Raw genomic sequence first — 20,775 nt, 5'->3', positions numbered from 1 at the left:
TTCCAATCAAGCCTAGAGTCAAATTTGTCTTGGGAAGCATGTGGTGCTCAGTGGCTATGCCACAGGGTAGTCCCCTGAAAAGGGTCCATAAGCTTTTGCTCAGTACACGGAGAACATTAGCAGGGAGGCAAAGTCTGTTCTCCGTGACATCAGCCGTCCCTTCGTGGACATTCTATTGTCTCCTAGAGAGACCTTGGAATCCCTGTGATGTCACCAGTATCGTTGTGACAACCAATTCCCTACTTTTTCTCTTAGTGTCCAATGGATATATCCACAGACATGTTTGCCCGTCTTTGTAGGCGCTTTGGGAGAGTTGATGTTGATAGAGAAGAGTCTAGAGTGAAGCAAACGAAACCTAAAGGTAATGATGGACACAGGACATGGGGAATGTGGAGTAAGTTCTGGGCAGTGTATGTTGAGCTTCCTGTCAGGGGTGTGTGTGTGGGTCTTCCGCTGGCCTTTTTAGTAATGGGCCACAACCACTGGAACATCTCCACAGATATTGAATTCCATGATTATCACAATTCCTGAAAGTCAAGGTTTTCACATCATTAGTTTCTCCATAACCACATGGAGGATATGGCACTGCCTATGCTATTATTGGGTGAACTTCTAGTCTTTATTTTTACAGTGCATTCGGTATGTTAAATTGATATAATAACACCATCAGGAGTCATGGAGGGGATAACTTTTCTGAATTAAACAGGGCATCAATGTACTTCACTTTCATTGCTTCTTTAAATTCAGTGACTGTCTGACAGTAGTAAGAGGGAGAGAATTGTGCTCCTGGCCATGACCTTATATTCTTAGAACTCCTCTGACTACCTCTGGCTGACGGGGCCAATCTTACCTTCATATATTAGAGGTTCTGTGTGGAAGATATTTTTCTGCAGTAGCCAAACTATATGGAGCAGGTAGAGAAAGAGCCTGTAACCTATTGGCACTTCTCAGGCATTTGTCATTTCAGTAGGGGGAATTAATAAGTCTGTTGACCATGTCCTCCCCCTACATGACTTTTTAATACAAAGTTATTGGACTAGAGTAACAGTGTAGGATATCTGAGTATCCCTGATCAATCAAGTCATTGTGGATGCTGAATTGATGATCTGACTTCTGAAACCAGAGGGGTGAGGGTCCTGAAACCAGGTTGTAGCCTGCGTACCTGATAATAATCCTGGAGAAGGCATCTCTCTGGTACTTGTAAGCCTGTGTGGGCGGGCATAGGGAACACCTGGCTGCTTACATCTCTTGGTCTCTATATAGTAGTGGGGGAACTGTGATCCACTTAGGATGCCTCTTACACACACCAAACTCCTTGCAGTGCCACTGGCTTCCAAGCATGTTCTCCTGTTTGGACCTCACTGTGGTCTGTGTATGCTCTATGCATTCGCCCCATGCGGGTTCACTTGTGTTCTTCTACCTACAGAGGCCTGCAGACAGACGACATCCCCTGAAAATGTCTGAAACAAGGTGCAGGCCAACGAGGAAGAGGAGAGGCTGAATAGAGAACTGGAGCTAACTACCAAGGAGAGAAATAGGCTGACAGATCGCCTCCTTTATGTGACAGGTGGATCCATGAACAAGAGGTATGCAGCTCCAAACAAACGACCTTGTTCTAAACCTCATCTCCCATAGAGAGGAGATTCAGAACCTGATCCTTACTGAGGAGTGAGATTGAAAATGGACGAAGATTTCAGGGATAAAGTCACTGGAGCATGAGTTCCCAGTGTACAATTGGAAAGCCCTTGACAGGTGGTAGCTTTGCACGGTTCTAGGTGCTGTGAGTTTGTGGAGAGTGTTTGTACTTGCTACGAAGGTGACTGAATGCTATCATCTCCTGGTAGCAGCCGTAGGTGACAGGTCCCACATTGTTCATATCAATGCTTAACTAGAAGGCCTGAGGCTCAAGCCTGTTCCTTCTTGTCTGTGTGCCTTAAACTCTGAGACAGTAATGGTGCATACATTTCTACTGATTCTCATTGTGCTCTTTCCATATTTGTCTCTCTTTCTCATTCGCTGAGTCTGTTTACTTTGCTTTTCTTGTGGGTGTGTCCCCGTTTGTGTGTCTGTGTGTGCACAGGTCTGCATGCATATGCACAACTTTTATATATTTCTGTGTCCCTCCACCCTTGGAATTTAGGGGTCTGTTTTTTGACCTCAGGATTTACCTGTATAATAGTTTCATGGAGGTGTAAGTGCTTTATTTTGGAAGCCCCACTTTCAACAGCACAGTTCTTTGCCTGTGTGGTCACATTTGTCTATACATTTGTATGCCTTGGGCAGATTGTAAGTTTGTGGCAATATCTGGTCTCATCTCCAGAATTATGTGTACTGTCTGCCTCTAGAATATTAGTTATTCAGCTTGTAGCATTCCACTTGTCAAAACAGGAAATATGAAATCAAGGTTTCTGGATGTGTGTGTGTGTGTGTGTGTGTGTGTGTGTGTGTGTGTGTGTGTGTGTGGTTGGGTAAGCTCTGTGGCCTAGGCTCTTGACAGCATAACAGGTTTGAATGCAGATCCAGCCCTCCTGATTGAAAAAAGTGAGCCAGGGAACCCTTTATCTGGGTGCTTAGCTTCTGTTGTCCTGGGCACACAATTCCAAGTTTCTGAAGCTGAAGAAGATCCAAATATGTAGAATTCAGAAAGTGTCCTTCCAGGGCTGGGGTAGTACAGGACACAGCCTGATTTCATATAATCCTAAACCTGGATGTTCATTGGGTTCTATTTTCCTGGGGCCAGCCCCTACTTCAGGCCAAATCCATTTTATGAAAACTTGAAGATAAAGGAGAAAGAGGTCATGTCATTACTGCACAACTTAGACACAAAGAACATTGAACATCGTGAGAAATTTCAGGAGCTCAAGAAGGAGATTAACTTCTATCGGTAAGTACTGGTCAGAAGGGCCCATCACTTGTGGAATATCCATTGCTGCCTCTCTTTGTTCTGGACTGGAGAGCCTGCAGCTCTGGGTCCATGTCTTCTGCTGTTTAAATATCACTGTGCCGTGGGTCTTTTGGACTCAGATTCAGTTCCATAAGAGACCGTCAGTTATCACCACAGTGTCTATGCATCTTTAGAAGGCTCTGGATAGAACTATACTGATTCAGGCATCAGAGTGTTATTAGGCCGACCTCGGCCTCTGGGGTCATACCAGGTTTAACTAAGCTCAATGTGTGGACCACATGGTTAGCATGACCTCCCTTGGTTCTACTGTCCTCTTGTGGATGTTTACTGCCTACTAATTGATGTTGCCCCGATGCATTGGGCTTTCATGGATAGTTGTAGATCCCTTGTTCTTTTGGAGAGACATGGACTCTTAGGTGCTTGTGTCACAGAAACAATTTATTCTTCCCTGGATTGGCCGTTTGCTGTTTGTGCAGCAGCCTTACATGTATGGAGATGTATTCTATGAAGTCTTTATGGGTATCTGGGTCCTGGTGGACTTTGTGGGATTTGGCAGGTGGAATGGGAGGAAGAGGCTTCAGGATCTTACTATGCAGAGTGTGTTTCCAGCAACCTGCACAGCCGGCTCCTGATGGACCAGGCATGTATGAAGAAGAAGTTGTTCACATTGAAGCAGGAGTGCAAGGAGTTACAGCGATATTTGTTTGAGTTGAACCCGAATGATGAAGACGAACAGGAGAAGACCAGCAACCTCCAGACCCAGCAAAATGTGGTAGGAACAAGCAGCTGAGTCAGATTAACAATGTCTGATACCATTTGCCTATTGGATACATCTTTGCTTTCCCCTATCATCTTTCTAATCTCCCCACACCCAATCAGTCATCCACCTCATGTGATAGAGTTATTCATTGCTCTGTCTATGCACAAGTATTCTGGGAAGTTAACCACTTTTCAGAAACTGAATTATGGGCAATTATACTTCTCTGCCCTTTTTGAAACTGCAGTCCAGAAATGGTGACAGAGGAATAACATATCACAGGACTGAAGGCAGCAACTTAACAGCTGGTATGCGTGTCCCCACCAAATCCGTGTCTTAATAGCTGCCTTCTTCTCCCAGGTCTCAGGAACTGTAGGAGACATGGAATAGGACGGATCCCAGGAAGACAGCCCCCTGAGGAATGAGTTTCTCTCTCAGGAGTTCCCTGTGACGACAATCCTCACAGTCAAAGACTTTTTGGGGGAATTTTCTTCTTCTCAGATAATTTCCTCAATGTTTAGAGACCCTACATTTATGTATCCGTATGCTGGCCTGTCTGGTTGAGGTCTTTCTCCTTTCTCATACCGACAACACCATTTGAGAGACATCTGAGGGGACTGCCTTGACGTCTCGTGTCCTAGAGGAGAAACAGGACTACAACTGTGTTTCTAAATGTTCATTAAGAAAATGCTGTTAAGAAATATTTTTGGTTAAGATTTTCATTGAAGTTTTCTTTTTGTTATTTCATAGTTATATATTCTTGTTACTCTTTTTCATTTTTTATACCATTTTAGTTGTTCATTTTATGCCTGTTTTTTGTAAATTGTATTCCTTATGAATAAAAATTGATTTGTAACTCTTGACTCTTAAGACCATCTTATTCAAGGTTCCTTTCCACTCCTGTAGACTTAGAACTGACAGCTGGATATGGATCTTTGCATGGTCCAGGCAGCATGGGTAAATAGGGAATTCAAAGCCACCAAGGGGTACACAGGGTGATAGTGTCTTTTTTGTGGATAATGTGACTTTTTTTATGGACACACACTTTATGATGTAATCACTGACATACTGTATCCATGCTGTCATGACTTCTGCTCATCCTAGTCTATATCAGTCTACAACACACATTCCTTATTGACTGTGTGCACCAGATATTGAGTAACACACACTCATGCCTGTAGAGCTGCAGAAAAAATGACAACTTTCACAAAGGAATATAGAATAATCCTAATCGAGAACCATGTGCCTCAGTTTTTTTTACAATACAGCATTAGTATTAAACCACAAAGATAATGACCATCAACGTCATTTTGGGAAATAGGTTTTTATAGGTGCTGTTTCACTTGATCATTCATATGCTGTGTTTTTTTATTGTTGCTGATTATATTTATTTTTATCATTTAACTCAATGGATCTTTTTTTTTTCAAATGTATGTCTGGGCCACTCCTGAGTGCATTTCCCTCATGATCCAGAAGAGGGAATAGCATTCCCCATTGTAGATGATTGTTCGGGACCATGTGGTTCTTCTGAGAGAGCAGCAGATGCTCTAACCTGTGAGTCATCACCACAGGTCCTGTAGGTAGCTTTTGTCCTTCCAGGGCATGTGCTGTACTAGATGGACGCCATCATCTCCCATTAAGGAGAGAGATCTCAGGAGATGTGTATGTACAGGTGGTTGAGCGGTGCCTGCTCAATGTGGTAGCCTGCTAGGCATCCACACCTGGCTCTTGTGCCTCCACTGCTCATTGTGCATTCAGGATCATCCTCCAGCATCACTCAGTTTCAATTCCAAACAGATCTTTCACTTACTATCGATGATTATATACATTAAGCACATCTGATAAAATACTGAAGAGACTAGCCTCCTTCTACAGGCCAAATTGGCATAATGAATTCTTTTGATAGAAAGCAAGATAATTATCTTAATCTATGCAGGTCAGGGAGGACCTTAAGAGCACCCATATTGAATGCAGACTACAGCTGTGACCACATGTTTCTTTTGCAGAGCACGTCTGTGCAAGCCCAGAGCTTAGGTGGGACAGTTCATGTTTCACCTTTTACATGGAAATCTGTGATTGTATTGAGAAAGTATATGCTCCACTTGACTCATTTCCAATTTATGGAATTAAACTGACTTACTGTGAGTGGAGGTGACTCAGAGAGATAAAGTGAAGAAGAATAATCCAGTATGTCTGCACACAGATGCTGTCTCATTAGGGCTTTTCAGTGCTCAGCAGCTGGAGAAGCAAGGGAGAGGCATTGGTTACTCTCAAGCTTAGGTCCTCTAGTCACTATAAGCTGAGCATGACACAAAAAGGGTCATAGGTATCACACTAGAACCTAGTAACTAGATTTAACCAACCTATCACCTTAATGCTGTGTTTGGTGGGATTTTTTGCCCTCAGTACCTGGAAGAGGCTTGGGGTTTTCTAATCCTACTCATAATGTATTATCCTTCCCAACACTATGTGCTTTGTTCTGTAAATGCTAACAGCGGCATCCAATACCTAGGATATTTTCTACTGACATGTGTGACGTGAGACAAAACAGTCCCTGTCATCCCTCACCTGAATAAACTTCCTTAGAGTTCAGTGTAGTTGGAGGGTCCTTCTTTCCTCTCCAAGATCGAGAAACATTTCCAGTCTCCAGACAAGTGTGTCAGCCATTGTCCAGTGACTGTCTTGAGATGTCCACATTGTCAGCTGAGTGAGGGCAGGTCAGGGCAGGGCAGGGCAGGGCAGGGGATTGGGGCAGAGTCCATGAGATGTCAGTAGGCAACAGGCCAGCTGGGGCTAGTGTGGGTACAGGGCTTCTAGTGTGGGTGTGAGAGGAGGAAATTAGGAATGGTCAGATTCTGATGCAGCATATAGGCGGGAAGGAGCTTAGACCATCTCAGTGCCATATAGGGACATTGTAGACACTGATGTGCAGTGTGGGGATGGTAGGGTCCCATATAGTGCTCTCCGAAGGTGTCAGGAGAGCATACAGTGGCTCTGTCAGACTTATGACAATCAGGCAGGCACTGGGTGCAAGTGAGAATCATGGGACAAGCCCTGTGTGCAGCCTGGTTTTGGGACATTCCCAGGTGCCCCATGGACTGCAAATTAAAGGCAAAAGACACAGGGAAGCCAGCAATTCCCATGCACAGGACATAAATACCTGTAGATCTTTCTAGAATTTCCATAGACTATCTGTCACTAGTCCTCATTATACAAAGCACCAACATTCTGCCCTCTACTTCAACTTGGTGAGACAGCTATTCTAACTCCAGCAGGAAGGCCTCAGGGAAGACAGTAAGAACTCGCAGGTGACCCCTTTTACTATTGAAACAGGGTCTTCCTATGGAGCCCAGAGTGGCTGTAGGATACTAATGCTCCTGCCTCACAGTGACTAGAATTCCAATCCACCCTCAAGAGCAGTTGATTCATCGCTAGATCCGACTAAGGACATGTGAGGCCCCAGGGTGCTAGGATTACCAGGGTCCTAGTAAGTTTCTCCAGCCTAAATTACAACCTGAGGCGGTGCTGCTATTTCGGACACCGCCTGATGCCCAGTGACATCACACCTTGGAACTCTTTGTCAAACATAAGCTGTTATGGGAATGAAGTACCCACACAATAAAAACTGGTCTGGATACTCCTAGCTCAAGAATCCCCTGTTGGAAATGCCTTGGACCGCAAAATTTTAAATTCTAGATCCTTCTGGCTTTTAGAAGATTTATAAATACAAAAAAAGAGAGATGGGCATAGTAATTTAAGCCATTAATGCCAGTCGTGGGAAACTGAGTCAGGGTGATGGAAGACTGTAAGTTCCAGGGCAACCTGTGTTTCAAGAAAAAAAAAGGCATGGTGAAGATTCCACTCAAGTAGAAAACAAAAGGGTATCACATGGGACCTGCCATCCACTGGTCAGCACTCTCAAAACCACAGCCACAGGCAGACACTGGGGAACATTTCCCACTGTCTCTCTTTGGGATGCAATCCACCCCATGATTCTATGTGAGGAATCCCCCAAAGGTTGCATCCTGTGAGGGACCTAGAATGTTCCAGGATAGGGAGAATTTAGGCGTTTATAATTAGGGATGATCTACAGCTGTGGCAAAGCCTTTTCCCAGCACATGGCAGCCCTAGGTGTGTCCCCAAAGTAAAAATAAAATCCCCCAAAATAATTCAAACAAAATGTCCTGAAGCCTGCGCCCTGACCAGTCTCCTCAAAAGTGCGCAGGAACCTGGGTCCACATTTAGGACCCAGCACGACCTCTGTGACCCGTGAGAAGGGATCTAATATGGGAATTAGTACAGTATGACTTATCCTTGTGGATACCTTTGGTGACAATAACCTCCTGACCCCTGAAAACCCATCTACCTGGGGGGCTCAGCACTCATGTCACCCAAAAAACCCAGATCCTAGGGCCAGCATGGGCAGGTGCTGAAGAAAGTTTGTCTCTCGTGAACATCAGTTGCTGCTCCTGACCTGACTCTATGCTCAGGAGACAATGTCACCCCAGAAAGTGTGGGTGTCAACGGCTCTTCCCAGGCCAAGGCTGGAATACTGCTTAAGTTCCACAATGCACAGCAGTGCTCACTCTAGAGCTAAATGTTCTACAGCTGAAAGGGGTGGGTGCTCTGCTGGCCACGCCCCTCCCCTGCAGTATTTAGTGCACTCAGAGTGGTGCTTCAGATGTGAGGGACTTCTTGAGGCTACTCCCATGGAGAATGGCAGATTCATCAGAACGGGGCACAGGGTGAGTTCAGAGCACAGTTGGGAGGAATTTAGGGATGCCAAGCCATGACTAAGACTAGATCCTGGGCTGACAGGCAGTTGAGCTGGAGAACTGGCATCCAAAGTGTGACTGCCTGAATTCCTCTTAGACCAAAAGCTCTGGATCTGAGCTACTTTGGTGCGTGCTCCTAAGTGGGGTCCCAGACACAGCTCAGAATTGGGGCTGTGCATGGACTTTGGTGCTGGCAGCAGGTGACTTAGCCATAAAGTGCCGAGCTTTCCCATCTGTGCCCACTCAAACTCCTCTGTTTCATTTTAGGTGTGTTTGGTATAGTTTTGAGACAGAGTATCTTGTAGCAGCCCAACTCGCTTTGAGCAACAATGTAGATGGCTTTGCAATGCTTGGCTTATGGTGTTGAGTACTTCATGCTCCACAGAGCTAGGAAATGTCCTAGAAGCCAGGGAGGCCGAGCCATGATGAGGAAGACAGGTCTCCAGGAGAGAGAAATGATAACCAAAGCCACTAAGAACTTCCTGAATCACAGTGTCTGTTAACCATATATTTTATTTACTTATTTTATGTGCCTGAGTGTTTCACCTAATAAATGCTTGTGCACCATGTGGTATGTCTGGTGCCCATGAAGTCCAGAACGATTCCATTGAACTGCAATTACAGGCTAATAGGAGCCACCATGTGGGCACTGGGAACTGAACCCTGGTCTTCTGCTCTTAGCCACTAAACCAACCATCTCTTCAGCACCCCCCCCCCCATTGTATTGTCATTAAGATTTAACCATTTGGCCTTCAGTATTTGAATTAATGAAGATGTGACAAGAGTTATACTTACCATGATGGTTCAGGCATAGACAGGCAGGCATCTCATTGTATACAAAATATAAATTCATTCTTTCTTTCTTTTTTTCTTTCTTTCTTTCTTTCTTTCTTTCTTTCTTTCTTTCTTCCTTTCTTTATCTTCCTTTGTTTTACTCTTGGAAACAGGGTTTCTTTTGTGTAGCTGACCTGGAACTAGCTCTGTAGAGGGAGCTGGCCTAGAATGCACAGAGATCTGTCTGCCTCTGCCTCCCAAGTGTTAGGATCAAAGGCCTGTGCCACCACCACCACACATCCTTCTGTTTTAAAGGAAAAATGTAGCCCTACATGGCAGCACGAGTTTAGTCCCAGTATAGACATTTTTCTAGAGTTCCTGAAGGGCTTGCTGCCTTCCCCTTTAGGCCTGACTAACATGAGAGCTCCACACCTATGGGGTTTGCTTCATAGGAGTCTGGAGGATGAGGGTCACAGGCTGATATATCTGTGTACAGCAAAGGATGCTTGGTGAAGGTCAAGTGGGTACAGATCAGCAGGTAAAGGCTCTGCCACCCAGCCTCATGGCCTCAGTTTGATCATGGATGAAAGCAGAGAACTGAGTCCACATTGTGTCCTCTGCTCTCCATGTGCATATCACGGCACAGGAACACCACAAACTACATAAAATGTAAAATGCTGAAATGCTGAGAGAAGAGGCCTATGGTAGGCGCCTCCTACACCTGAGACTTCCAACGCCGAAAAGCAGGGGGTAGAGAGTGAGGATGCAGAGTGCACACAGGTCAGGACAAGGCCATGTTACTGAAGCCTGGATGAGTGGTGGGCAAGTTCTGGGGCACCATGAGGGAAATCAGGAGCTTCTGCACTTTGTAGAATTACAGGGTTCCATGTTACCTCACATGCCCATGATTTGCCCCCTACTGCAGGGAGAAGCCAACACCAGAAGCCTCCAGCTCCCAGCCCTGCTTTTGCCATGTAGGTTGATCCAGAAGAGCTTGGAAGTCCCTGGACCTGGAGTCTCAGGTGGTTGTGAGCCACCTGACCCGGGTGCTGGAGACTGAACTCTAGTCTTCTGCAAGAGCAGCAAATACCTGTGCGCTGCCTGGCCCAGCCAGGGCTGTGAAATGGTGTTTATTTTCATGCTGAACAAGCCCAACAACAGTTTAGGTCCCTAGAAGCCACATAAACCTGGATGCATCTCATCTTCTACCCTCTACTGTTGTGTCTGAAAACAGGGACAGTGTACTCACTCATATGGACAAAATAAATAGTTTTTGTTTTAATCCTTTTCTAAAAAAGAAACCCATCTGTGACACATGATCATTGTGTGATTCCAAATGTCACTAAGTCAGTATAGTCCTATTGCTACATGGTCACCAGTTGTGTCAGCCTTGGTAGTAGAATGGCACAGTTGAAAAGATGCTGGTCTCAGTGACCAGGCAGGCTAGAAAGCTAACCATGAGCAGAGAAGGCTGTGCTGTGTCTTAGTCCTCTACCCAACACTGCCACCTCATCCCTACGAATAGAGCAAAAAAGAACAGATGAGGCATCTTCCAGGTTTCTTTCCTCTTTGACTTCTTTATTAACCTAGCCCCTGTGCTACATGTAACCTTGTCACATCTTCTTTCCCATCCCTAAGCCCTCTTACCTGTCAGATAAGACAGGGATCTTGCTTTGGGGGGAAGCTCTGGTCCCTCTCTGTCCTAAGAGGCTCTGAGCCATCGCTGAAAGAGAGTCCTCTGAGGATTGAGGGAAGTCCATAGCCCGTGCTCTGACTTCCAGGAAGGTTTGAGGAAGGTGGTCCTCTTCTTGTGGTGCCTCTAGTAGGAGCAGCCCACACTTGGGCACAGCTCCCACTATCAGGAAAAGACAGGTGGCTCTGGTCTTTGCACAGCTCCAGCTGAATGAACAGTGCATCTCTCCTCTCTCTCTTGCAGGAAGTCTCAGCCTCTGGTGCAGGTGATGTTCCCAAGGCAAAGGAAAGGGAAGTGCAGAGTGAGGACTCCCAGGATCCTTTAAAACCTTGTCTGCATTGTCTTCATTAATTTTTCTGTTTAATTTTTATTCCATGTGTATTGATCTCATTGTAGGGGTGTGCATTCCAAAGCATGAGTGTTGAAGGTAGAGGAAAAAGCATGCGAGTCACTTTATCCTACCGTGTGGGGTCCCAGGCTCTGAACCGGGTTGTAGAGCTTGGCTACAAAGAGCTTTCATACTGAATTTCCTGCTGGCTCTGATTTCAGGGAGAGCATCTCATAGAGCCCAGATTGGCCTGTAAACTACTGATCATCCTGCCTCAAGTATTGCCATCTAGTTCATGAAAGGGTTGAGTTATTGACACGAGGAACTGGGGATGGGAAGAGGTGCATGACTGAGGCTAACTCTGCTCAGTGGCATGCCTTTGTGGACTGGTAGTTTTCATCACTGAGATGTTATTTGACTGCAGTGCTCCTCTGGAGACAAGGAGTCTCTTTTGCCAGGGCATCAGGCTCTCCAGACAGGCCTGGAAGGTGGAGGTCTAGAGGCCAGGCCTGCATTCCTCTTCAGAAGCTGCATTTACCACTCTGGACAGTGCCATAGCACAGGGTCACATATCCAGTTCTACCCTGAGACCTGCTGATAAAGAATGTCTATCCTGGGACAATGTCTATCATCGGTTCAAGGTGTGGCCCAGCCAACTTATTATAAAGGATGATAGTGGTTGGTTGAAAAAGGCAGTAACTTTCTATAAAACATATATTAAGTTTTTATGTATACTAAAATTAACAATGGAAAGAACAGTGGTAGGAGAGGAAGCTAGAGGAAAACTGCTGAAAATGCTTGCTTTTGAAAATGCTAATGAAGAGTATAGGAGAGCATAATAACCTATAAAGGAGACTGTAGATATTAATGCTTATATGAAGGCATGTAAGTATATCTTCTCTGAAAATGGAAAGATGCATTTTTGGCACATATTGATCCAGATAGAGTTATTAAATTATACATTGAAATACTCTTGAATTTCCTATAGGCACTTTAGCTCAAGATGAGTTGCCTTTAGAATGGATATATATTAAATTTAACTTTAACAAAACATTAACAACATATGAGGAACAAATTTCTTTAAATATTCAGCAAGGCATAGAAAGACCTGTTACACTGTGGGGACATGATTGTGCTGATTTGTGTTCTCATTAAGCAAAAATAAAGTGGAATATTTAATGCAGACGTCTGAAGTTTTTCAATTAGCCATGATTTCTTACATTAGAAATACTGAATTTCATTTTCCCTATAGTAAATTCTGGGATTGCTTAAGAAAACAAAAAAAAAATGTGATAAATACACTAATTTCTGTTGATCCATTACCATCTGCCGTTACTGTGTTTACTGATGGCTCTAAGACCAAAGATCTAAGACAGATGGCTTATAGGACCAAAGATAAATTTTGGGGACAAGAATCTTCTTTTGGGTCAGTACAACAAAATGAAGTATTAGCAGTAATTAATGTATTGCCGGATTTTACTCATGATGTAAAAATATTATAGCCGAGTCAGCTTATGTTGTAGGAGCAGTACAGAATATTGCAACTGCTGTTGTTTCTACATCTAAGCCTATATTAAATGTTATTCTCACATATTAAAGGACTATTGTTATTCTGAAACTCTAGAATATTTATTACACATATTAGATCACATTCAAGATTGCCAGCATCTTTAACACCTGGCAATCATATGGTAGATCAATTAGTGGCATTTGCTACCCCAGAAGAAAACAGTCATAATCATGCCAATACAGGATATTTGCATATTAAATATAAGGTTCCCTATTCTGAAGCCAAACAAGTTATTGCTAATTGTCGTATTTGTAAGCCTTCACTTATAAAATGTATTGCATCTGAAATTAATCCCAGAAGAATACAACCTAATACATCGTGGCAGATGGATGGAACCCATATTTCTGAGTTTGGTCGCCTTTCATATATACATGTAAGCAGAGATAATTTTTCAAAATTTGTATGGGCTACACCATTGCCAGGAGTACGCACTGCTCATGTTATACAGCATCTATTGGAAACTTCTGCTGTTATGGGACTGCCTTCTAAAATTAAAACTGATTATGGACCAACATATATTTCTTATCAATTTAAACAACTTTGTCGGCTCTTCCGGGAAAATGGCGACTCCTGCACGTGCTCCAGAGTTGCTGCTGCCCTGGAGCCTGTGACCTGCATGGGCCCTGCTGGGGAACCCTGCCTGCGGGGCCAGCCTCAGCCCATGCACAATGTGCTCCCTGCCCAGCGGCTTCGAGCCCCCAGTTCCTGAGGACATGGGGCAGCAGAGTTTGGCAGAGCTGCGGGAGAGGTTGAGGCGCCAGGAGAGACTTTTGCGCAAAGAAAAATTCATTTGCAAATTGCCCGACAAAGGTAAAAAGATCTCAGACACCACTGCCAAACTGAAAGCTGCCATTTCAGAAAGTGAAGAGGTCAGAGGGAGAACTGAACTACTTCATCCTGTTAGTGTTGACTGTAAGCTAAGGCATAAAGCAACCACAAGAGTTGATACCGACATACACAAGGCCCAGAATTCTGACCTGATGCTTGATACTTCATCATTAGTTCCTGAATGTTCATCAGTAGACATTGAATCATCTAAAACAACCTCAGAAACACAGGGACCTACACAGCTCATTCACAAAGGCAATGAAGAGACTTTGGAGACTGGCTGCACAGTGAGTACCAGCCCGTCTGTCCGCATCACAGCCCAGGCTCCCCCATCTGAAGTTAATGAACATCTCCCCCAGCATTCAAGTCAAGCGGAAGAGATTTCCAGCAGCGTCGACAGTCAGTTTATCACTAAATTGCAAAAGATCACAACTGCAGACCAGACTGAACCCTCAGAAGAAAACACCAGCACTGAGAACTTTCCAGAACTACAGAGACTCCTAAGAAGCCTCATTACATGACAGTGCTAGAAATGTGAGCTAGAAACCCAGTGCCTCCTCCTCATAAGTTTAAAACCAATGTGTTACCCACACAACAGAGTGACTCACCAAGTCATTGTCAGCGGGGTCCGTCTCCTGCCTCCTCAAAAGAGCAGCGAGGCAGGGCTAGGCAGCATCTTGATGATGTCACAGCAGCTCGCCTTCTTCTGCTCCACCCACTGCCTGCACAGCTGCTCTCCATAGAAGAGTCCCTGGCTCTGCAGAAAGAGCAGAAGCAGAATTATGAGGAGATGCGGGCAAAGCTCACAGCACAGAAACTAGCCGAGAGACTGAATATTACAATGCAGAGCTACAATCCAGAAGGGGAGTCTTCAGGGAGATACCGAGAAGTGAGGGATGAAGATGATGCCCAGTCCTCGGACGAATGCTGAAAATGAGCGCTGGGAGATCCCGGGAGTCGACTGTTGAGCTTACATTGTCTCATCGAACTTCCTTACAAGTACCAAAAGTGTCAGACCTTGTTGAGGGACAGCAGTTGAAGTTACACAAAGGTAGCTACAAAATAAGAACCCAGTTTGTCTTTCAGAAGATGATCTTCACATGCTTGAACAGTTCAATATTTGAACATTGTGTTTGGCCGTATTGTGTTACAGTTTTGCAGTATTTTGTGCATTGGTCTGATATTTTAGTGTGAGTAGAACACACGTTTTCTTTAAGATATCTGCTTTTTCCTTCTTCGTATTCTTATCAGATAGCACTGCTTACACCCCTTCTGGTGAAATAGCTTGTTACCCCAGGCACCTAAAGTGAATTAGGAAGGCCTGGTCCCCTCACTCGAGAAGTGAGGGGAGCAGTCTAAAGAATGGTACGCATGCTTGCATGGACAAGTTCCTGAGACGCTGGATGTGAAATGCCACACACAACACTCGGGAACCACCACCACTGTGTCTGCTGCTCTGTCCTCTCTTGGGGCGACTGCTGTGACCTGTGATGAGGTTAAGGAGCACTTGGAAGAAGTGCTGGGTGGGGAGGGTCTTCTGAGCTGGTGTGGGGAGCTGCTCCTGGCTGCCCTAGGCTTGAACTCATTGCCATCTGGGATGATAGGTCCCTGTACAGGACACTCGTGCTTGGTAAGGAAACCGGTGTTTTTCTAAGAGTTACAGTTGAATTGTCAGTATATTGCTTTTTTTCCTTGTTAAACCCACAGAGGTGTTTACAGGCTGCAGAAACCTCAGTCCTGTATGTGCACATTTGTGCTGTTTAAAATGATTATATGATCATTTTCAGCAAAGATAACAATGTTATCAAAAAGCCTTTGTCTATTATGTGGAACTTGTAAAGGAGAAATAAAATACCAATCAGAGCAAAAAAAAACCATTTTGTCAATGATATCATATTGTACATATTACTGGTATAGAATACCATCCACAAGGACAAGCTTTTGTTGAAAGAGTTCACCATACCCTGAAATGAAAAATTATAAAATTAAAAAGGAGGAAAAGAGATGACCTTACACAGCCTGAATGGGGTTGGCATACCAGTCCCAGAGTAATATTGGCACAAGCATTATTTTTTATTAATCTTCTTAATTTACCACAAGGTGAAGTTATATGCAGAGCAGATAGACTCTTTATTGGACTTCTCCCTGAAGGCATGGAACAGACAATATGGATAACAATTGCCCGAGATGCTGAATGACAGGAAGGGACATTACTGTATGTAGGGGAGAGGGTTTTGTCCCCTTACAGGATGGGGAACAATTCTGGTTACCCGGGAGACGGATCCAAGCACAGAATGATAAGAACCGCTCCCTACCCTCGGAGGAATCCAGTTAAACCAGCTACATTTTCTCCTGATGGATGTTCTCCGGAGATGAAGGAGGTGTCCTCCATTACTGAGGCCCTGGCTTCTCTTTGTGTCGCCAAAAGACAGCAGAGAAGGATCGATGCAGTGACAACCCCATTACCTAGGTGAAGCGATTAAGCACTGAAAGGAAAAATATGTTGTCTCCTTCAGGAAAGTCCTTTACTGGTGAGCACGTATTTTTAGCAGTGTGTGCTTTACTCATGGTTTCTTTTGCTGCGGCCAATGCGAGTTATCAGGCTTATATTACTTTTCCACCTTTATTTGAACCTGCTACTTGGGGGGAAACAGATGTGGTTTTATATACCACACCCAGCATTTTATCAATTCTTTGGAATAGTTTGACTTTTTGAATAGATATGATGGAGCTTTGTATAATTTTCCTTATGCTGGATTAAAGATGCCTTTGTGTTTAGGAAAGAGACCATGTCTACAAATGGGTTATCAAAATTGGCGACTACCAGGAATAATTGTTACAGGCGCCAGGATTGACAGCTTTTTCTATAACCAAAATTGGAATAACATTACATTTGTTAGCCAGCCAGTATATCCTATTTGTGCTTGGTTTACTTATGTAGGCTTAAAACATCTCCCATGCATTTGGAAATACTTCCCTGGCATGTTTCAAAAAACTATTCAAGATAAATGAATAAATTGGGGTCCTTATGGCCAATTATTAATACATGTTCAGAATGGAATGTTACCACTTGTGATTTGTCAAATGTTACCAGGATGAACTGAGAGGAGAATGAACGCCTTAATGGATGCTTGCTGATGGAATGTGGAGATGGAGGCATTGCTGATAACCGACTGGCCTCTGTGGAAGATCCTACTGCGTTTCAAGCTCATTTGTGGAAGACTGTCACTGCATTAAAAGAAGTTGTGCTTGCTAATGGAAGCTTTTCTGGGACTGCTCAATCTGCCTCTCAGTATAATTTTATGATGTTTAAGAAAGAAATGGTTACTACTTGTATTCCTATGCCATATTTGTTTTTAATAGGTAGATTTAATTTTAATTATGGATTTCCTTATATTAACTGTCATTTGTATTCATGTATTAATTCATCTGTTCAGTTTAACATGAAACAAAATTCTGTTAATATATGCAACAAAATATATCTATGTATGCCTGTTAATTTGGGACGTCATTGGTCTCAAGAGCCTCTTAATCATGTGATTATTGTTTTTTTTAATGATCTGCTGAAGAGAAGTAAAAGAATTCTTGGAGTCATTGTAGTGACTATTTTAAGCCTTATTTCTGTTGCTACTTTGGCAGGGGTTTCCAGCATAGCATTAAAAACACTTATTGAGACAAAACGTTTTGTTGAAGACTGGCTTAAAGATTCACATGAGTTATGGATAGAGCAAACTAAATTTGATACTAGACTTCAACATCAAGTAGCTGCTTCAAAACAAACAGTAGAATGGCTGGGTCGAAAGATGTTATCTATTGAAAAATATGAGGATTTAAGTTATGATTGAAATTCCACTACTTTTGTGTCAATAAATATATGGATAATGATACAGAACATGATTGGAAGTGAATTCAAGCCTATATAGAAGGTAATGAAAGTGCTACAAAAGTAACTAATGCCTTGAAATATGATGTGCGAATGTCTTTTGGTAAACAGCTAGAAGATACTACCCCTATGGAAATAGCTAAATTATTGGCTGATCAATTGACAGGATTAGATCCCAAGGCTTGGCTTCAAAGGATTTTCCATAGCTTGGGAGGAGCTAGTTTTGCCATAATCTTATGTACATTATGTATTATGTTGCTTTATTTTTACATGATTAAACCCCTACAAGGACATTTGGCTATGTTATGGAAAGTGTTTCTTTTAAAACAAAAGAAAAAAGAAGTAATTGTTAAGACATAGAGATGCAGCTCCCAGGCAGGGTCAAGAAAGGCCTGGTGACAGATTCACGTAGGGGCTGGAATGCCGTCCTGGAGAAGAAAATGTTTCTCTCACTTGGCCTTAAGCTATGTTCTGCTGTGTCCTGTTTCTGTGGAAGTGGTTTTAATGCTGTCCTGGTAATGGTGAGTATATTTTGATTATAATAAGAGAGGTTATTTGTTATATGAATATTTTGAGAAAAATCTTTTGTTTATTCGTATTTCTTTGTTTAATCTTCCCTCAGTTGTTCCTGTTATCCTGGGAATAATGATCTTATAGTATCTTGACAAGATGAAAATAGTAGTTATTCATATTCCTAGCTTTATAAGGATTAATAAAGCTTGCAACTGTATGCAGTTGCTTCTGCCTTTGCTCTGCACCCCCTGTGTCCTGGGGGTATGCGACCATACCCAGGGCCCCAACTCACTACACATTGACAATGGGTCACCCCACAAAACACAGAAGCATCTACCTTAGTCAAAAATGGACATTTTATTGAATGCATACACTAACACTGATTTATCACATCCATAGCTAAGATATTATGGGCAGATCCGTGGCCCAAAATACATTCCTCTAAACTTATAAAGCGAGAGAAAGAAAGAAAGAAAGAAAGAAAGAAAGAAAGAAAGAAAGAAAGAAAGAAAGGAAGGAAGAAAGGAAGAAAGGAAGAAAGGAAGAGAAAAGAAAAAGAAAAAACACAAAAAACTTAAGCTTCTCATAGGAACTTCGCAGTAAGTGTTGTCTGGCGGTCAGTTCTGATTAGGCCATTTTAGATAGAACAGTGCATAGTGACCCTTAATATGTTGGGTCCTATAGAAAGCTTTCTGCAATATTGGAATTTTAACGAAACTCATACAGAACATAGAGAACAGGAAAGGATGTGATCACCATGTCCTTGCTCTCTATCAGGTTATTTTTCTGTGTCCATGATTGTCAGGCATAGAACAGCAACAATCTGAAATAGCTGGTAGACATGGAAAAAATTGGCTAAAACTATAGTTGTGGGTTACACACCTCAACAATGGCTAATGCTGTCCTCACAGTCCTCGGAGGCCCCTCTTATAAGCCTATCTATTGGAAAGTGGAAGCAGGTTTATCTGAGCTCAAAGTGAACCTGGCCAGCCAGGGAGAGGGCAACATGGGATACTTGAGACCCTCTCTTAAACCAGCACAAAAACCAACCCTTCATTCAAAGCATCATCTATTAATTCTTTATTATTTACCACTTTCTCCCTACCAGCCTTTCAGTCTGAAATGGTAGAAAAGAACTGGGAATGATTTTCAATTCTAATGACCTTGATCTCTCTTTTCTTAGGTGCACATTAAGAATGCATGCAAACGGGTATCACCATCTGAACAACTTAGTATCATCTACTCAGTATATCTAGCCTAACACTGTGCTGTGACAATCTCAAGCTTCCCTGAGTTTCGCTGACCCAGCAAGAAGTATGAAGTACTGAGGTCACACCCCAGGGATCCTTTCAAGGGGTTAGAAGAAACCCCTCAGAGATGCTCCACTTCTTTGTCCTTAGATTAAATCACAATGACACAATGTGGGTGGACTATTTAACCAGACATCTTTCTCCCAACCCCACCTTTCTGAGTTCAGTCCATGGCAGAATTCATGCCCCACCACCCCGGATATTGAGTTTAGTGATATGTCATTATTATTCAAACCTATGCATTAAATTTTGACATTTGGTTAATTTTTGTGGTTTTCACAGTCTTCTTTGATTAACTTTCCTAGTTTTATTAATTTATCTCCTGTGTTCTGTGGTATTTTATCCTTCCCTTCAAACTAAAGTATTCCTTTTAGGATCCTCTACAGAGCTGTCTTACTGGTTATACATATTTCGTTAAATTTATTTTTAGTGTGCATTAGTCAGCACAGTAGCTGGGCAGCTGCTGCCCTCCATGGTATCAGATCTACTTTCCAAACAATAACGATAACTCTTACTGACTGTGTAGCATCTTGGCTGCTCTTTGTTCCCCTTGGACAGCCCTCAGGACCAGGCGCTCCTCCCCCTTAACCATGGCTGCTGTCCTCTTCCTCTCTCCTCTCCATCACACACGTTCTTCCTTTATTCTCTGGCAGCTTCTTCTTCCTTCTTCCCTCCTCATGATCCTCTCTAGCAAAGCCCTCAAAGCTCCCCTCCCCCATCTCTCTGCTGTGCAGCTGTTGGCTGTGACCATCTTTATAATCACAATTAGCTAGGAGCAGGGTCAGTTTTTTGGGGATCAGCCAGTCTTGAGTTCTCCAAATTACAATTAAAATACAAACAGAATTAGGCCAATACACTACAGGGGATTCTTTTGTTTTGGTTTGGTTTAATTTTTCTTTTACCTTTTTACTATTTATTTTATTTTGGCTATTTTATTAATTTGTTATTTTATTTACTTATATTTCAACTGTGGCCCCCTTTCCAGTATCCCCTCATCAAACCTTACTTCCCATTTCTGCTCAGCTTTGCCTATATGACAGTGCTCCCCCAACCACACATATCCATTCCCACCTCACACCTCTAGGATCCCTATTTGGTGGGCAACAGTTTTCACAAGAGCCAAGGGCCTACCACTGCATTAATGCCAGGTAAGTCAATCAATCCTCTTCTATACAGGGACCTAGAACCATAGACCCATTCTTGTATACACTTTGGCTGGCAAAAGTGGTCCCTAGGAGCTGGGGGATTGGTGACAGAGGGTCTGATTAGATATTAAAGACCAATGATTGCTGCTTTCTCTTCTTTTTCTGATTGTGGGTGAAATTACGTTTGTGTGCTTGTCTTTTTTTCTTTTTGAAATTATTTCGAGGTGATTAATTTCTTGCTTTTTGGGGGTATAGTTTAGCTCATTGTCTTTGAGTTTTCCTCCTATTATCATC

At 43.1% G+C, this 20,775-nt stretch overlaps 1 protein-coding gene, 1 long non-coding RNA gene and 1 pseudogene across 4 annotated transcripts in view; 2 read left to right on the top strand and 1 right to left on the bottom strand.

The window, feature by feature from the left end:
• Nucleotides 1-20,775, bottom strand: part of LOC134483163 (disks large homolog 5-like) — a 259,049-nt gene that overhangs the window by 112,054 nt on the left and 126,220 nt on the right. The window lies entirely within an intron of this gene.
• Nucleotides 243-2,953, top strand: LOC134483388 (uncharacterized). The gene is made up of 3 exons (XR_010060254.1): nucleotides 243-361; nucleotides 1,427-1,586; nucleotides 2,741-2,953. It is a non-coding gene; the product is annotated as an uncharacterized LOC134483388 (long non-coding RNA).
• LOC134483162 (DNA-directed RNA polymerase II subunit GRINL1A-like) lies at nucleotides 13,471-14,581 on the top strand (annotated as a pseudogene).

The sequence above is a fragment of the Rattus norvegicus genome, chromosome 19 (assembly GCF_036323735.1).
Source record: "Rattus norvegicus strain BN/NHsdMcwi chromosome 19, GRCr8, whole genome shotgun sequence".
NCBI classification, from domain to species: domain Eukaryota; kingdom Metazoa; phylum Chordata; class Mammalia; order Rodentia; family Muridae; genus Rattus; species Rattus norvegicus.
Note: the sequence above shows the minus strand (reverse complement) of the source record. Positions and strands in the feature narration are given on the sequence as shown.